The sequence below is a fragment of the Pseudophryne corroboree genome, chromosome 1 (genome assembly GCF_028390025.1).
Source record: "Pseudophryne corroboree isolate aPseCor3 chromosome 1, aPseCor3.hap2, whole genome shotgun sequence".
Taxonomy (NCBI): Eukaryota; Metazoa; Chordata; class Amphibia; order Anura; family Myobatrachidae; genus Pseudophryne; species Pseudophryne corroboree.
Window position 1 is genome coordinate 1,037,473,242 of NC_086444.1, and position 3,080 is coordinate 1,037,476,321.

The window sequence follows — 3,080 nt, forward strand, 5'->3', positions numbered from 1 at the left end:
GGCACTATTTAGAGGTAAGTCCTGTATAAATTTATATAATGTGATAGTATTAGGAATGTTAGGGACCCATGTGATGAAGTCACCTGGCCGCGGTACATGGGCCCGCATATTTTTGCAAATGTGTGCTAAGAACTTCAATTATACTCCATTTTAATTGTGAGAGTTTATTTAAATTATTTTTTACTGTCAGTGTTCTTAGTGCTAGGAGTGTGCATCTGCATCTCTCTTCCTCCAGCATGATAGCACCTCTTGAAATCTCTAGTATTAGGGTGTGCAGTCCAGGCCCCCCTTTTTTCCTCTATATTTGTGTATATATTGTACACTGGAAGGCAAGGCTTCCTTCCTCTGGTATTGGCACCCCTCCCATTTACCCTTAGGTGTTTTAATTAGCTAGGTTCCTGCATTTCAGATCACACATTGAAATGACACTATTTAGAGGTAAGTCCTGTATAAATTTATATAATGTGATAGTATTAGGAATGTTAGGGACCCATGTGATGAAACCACCTGGCCGCGGTACATGGGCCGGCATATTTGCGCAAATGTGTGCTAAGAACTTCAATTATACTCCATTTTAATTGTGAGAGTTTATTTAAATTATTTTTACTATCAGTGTTCTAAAGGGGGGTACTCACGGAGCGATATTCTAAGCAATCTGACTAGATTGCTTAGAATATCGGCATGATCGCTCCGTGTGTAGCCCCCTCGGCGATAGCGATGCGCGTCCCCGCACATCGCTATCGCTGCTGCTAGATTGGCCAGCATGCAGGCCAATCTAGCGGGTCGCTCACTTCACCCGCTGGGTGAAACGAGCGCCCCCCCCCCGTACGCTCAGCACAGATCGCGCTGTGCTGAGCGGCAGGAGAGATGTGTGCTGAGCGGTTCGCTCAGCACACATCTCTCCAGCATCGGCCCGTGGGTACTGGGCTTTAGTGCTAGGAGTGTGCATCTGCATCTCTCTTCCTCCAGCATAGTATTAGAAGCCTCAGCATGATAGCACCTCTTGAAATCTCTAGTATTAGGGTGTGCAGTCCAGGCCCCCCCCCCCTTTTTTTCCTGCATTCACACCTGCCTGCAAAAAATGAAGGAAACGACCCAAGTGAAATTCCTCCGCAGGAGCTGTTTTGGTTTCACACCACGACACATGTTTTCTCCAAATACAGTGATAATGTTTTGCCGTGACCTCCTTTCTAGCTTTAAGGAGAGTGGGGATGACTTCCCTGGGAATACCTTTACGAGCTAGGATTTGGCGTTCAACCTCCACGCCGTCAAACGCAGCCGCGGTAAGTCTGGAAACACGCATGACCCATGCAGTAACAGGTCCTCTCTTAGAGGAAGCGGCCAAGGATCTTCTATGAGCAATTCCCAAAGATCCGGATACCAGGCCCTCCGTGGCCAATCTGGGACGACGAGTATTGCCTGAACCCTTGTTCGTCTTATGATCCTCAGCACTCTTGGAATGAGAGGAAGTGGGGGGAACACATACACCGACTGAAACACCCAAGGAGTTACCAGGGCGTCCACTGCACTGGCTTGGGGGTCGCTTGACCTGGAAAAATACCTCGGAAGCTTCTTGTTGAGGCGAGACGCCATCATGTCTATTTGAGGAATTCCCCAACGCCTTGTCACTTCTGCAAACACCACTGGATGAAGGGCCCACTCTCTTGGATGGAGATCGTGTTTGCTGAGAGTCTGCTTCCCAGTTGTCCACGCCCGGAAGGAAAACTGCTGACAGAGCGCTCACATGATGTTCTGCCCAGCGGAGAACTCTTGTGGCCTCCGCCATTGCCGCCCTGCTCTTTGTTCCGCCCTGGCGGTTTACGTATGCCACCGCTGTTATGTTGTCCGACTGGATCAGGACAGGTAGACCTTGAAGAAGGTTCTTCGCTTGCAGAAGGCCGTTGTTAATGGCTCCTAACTCCAGAACATTTATGTGGAGACAAGATTCCTGGCTTGACCATTTTCCCTGGAAACTTCTTCCTTGTGTGACTGCACCCCAGCCTCGAAGATTTGCATCTGTGGTCAGCAGGACCCAATCCTGGATTCCGAATCTGTGTCCCTCTAGAAGGTGAGAACTTTTCAGCCACCTGTTAGGATCTCCTGCTCTGTGCTGCCACGTCGTCATGGCAACCGGGAGACAAGTGCTAGCGGAATAACCTTAGCGTAGCTGATACTCCGGTTCGGGTCTTTTGCTGTGCAGTGGTTACAGGCTCTGTGCACGGCAGGGGATCCGGTGCTGGTTTTTGTGCTCACAGTCTGTGAGGTCTGAGTGGGGCGTGGACCGCACCTGCTATATAAACCCTCTTCTCAGGTTAGGCAGATGCTGCTGAATCTTGGTTGGTTAGTCAGTTCCTGAAAGCTAGCTAGTACTGTGTAAACTTTGTAATTGTTTGTTGCTTACTGCAAATAGGCCTTGGGATTTGGTATTACACTCTGCCAATACAGACCTAGCAGTAAGACTGGAGTCAGTCATTTAACCTGCTGGGGTTCTTTTGCTACTCTGTGAACCTAGCAAGTTTGCGGCTGTATTCTCAGACTTGCCTGCCAAAATCCTTTCTCACTGTGCAAGGTGTTCAGGTGTCAGTTTAGTGGCAGTAAACTGAACCAGTGCACTGCAAGTGAGGACTAGGATTGTGGAGACTCTCCTTGTGTCTATTATTCCATCTCTGACCAAGGAGTTTACTGCCACACCCGTTGGTAACCCTTTAGGGTTTTGCTGTTGCCCTTAGCAACAGCATTTTGGGTTCTTTACGTATTAATTCACAACATCTCGCTTCTTTCCATCTGAGCATTCCTAATACTAGGGAGACACCCAGTTTCTTAGCCTTTGGGCTTCTCTGTTCACTTTGTGTTTTATTTTGTTACCCTATCACCTTCTGTGTATGTAATGTCATATTCCCCAGTCTGTCTGTGAGTTCATTTGTTTTGCATCCCTCTCCGTTCAGACACCAGTACATTCCTGCTGGCACTAGTGTGCATAACATATTCAGCAGCCCAATACTCCTGTTGAAATTTTGTGGGAATATGGAGCATACCCCTCAAAATACTTTGCAACAGGTGGTCGATCAGGTGCAGGTCCT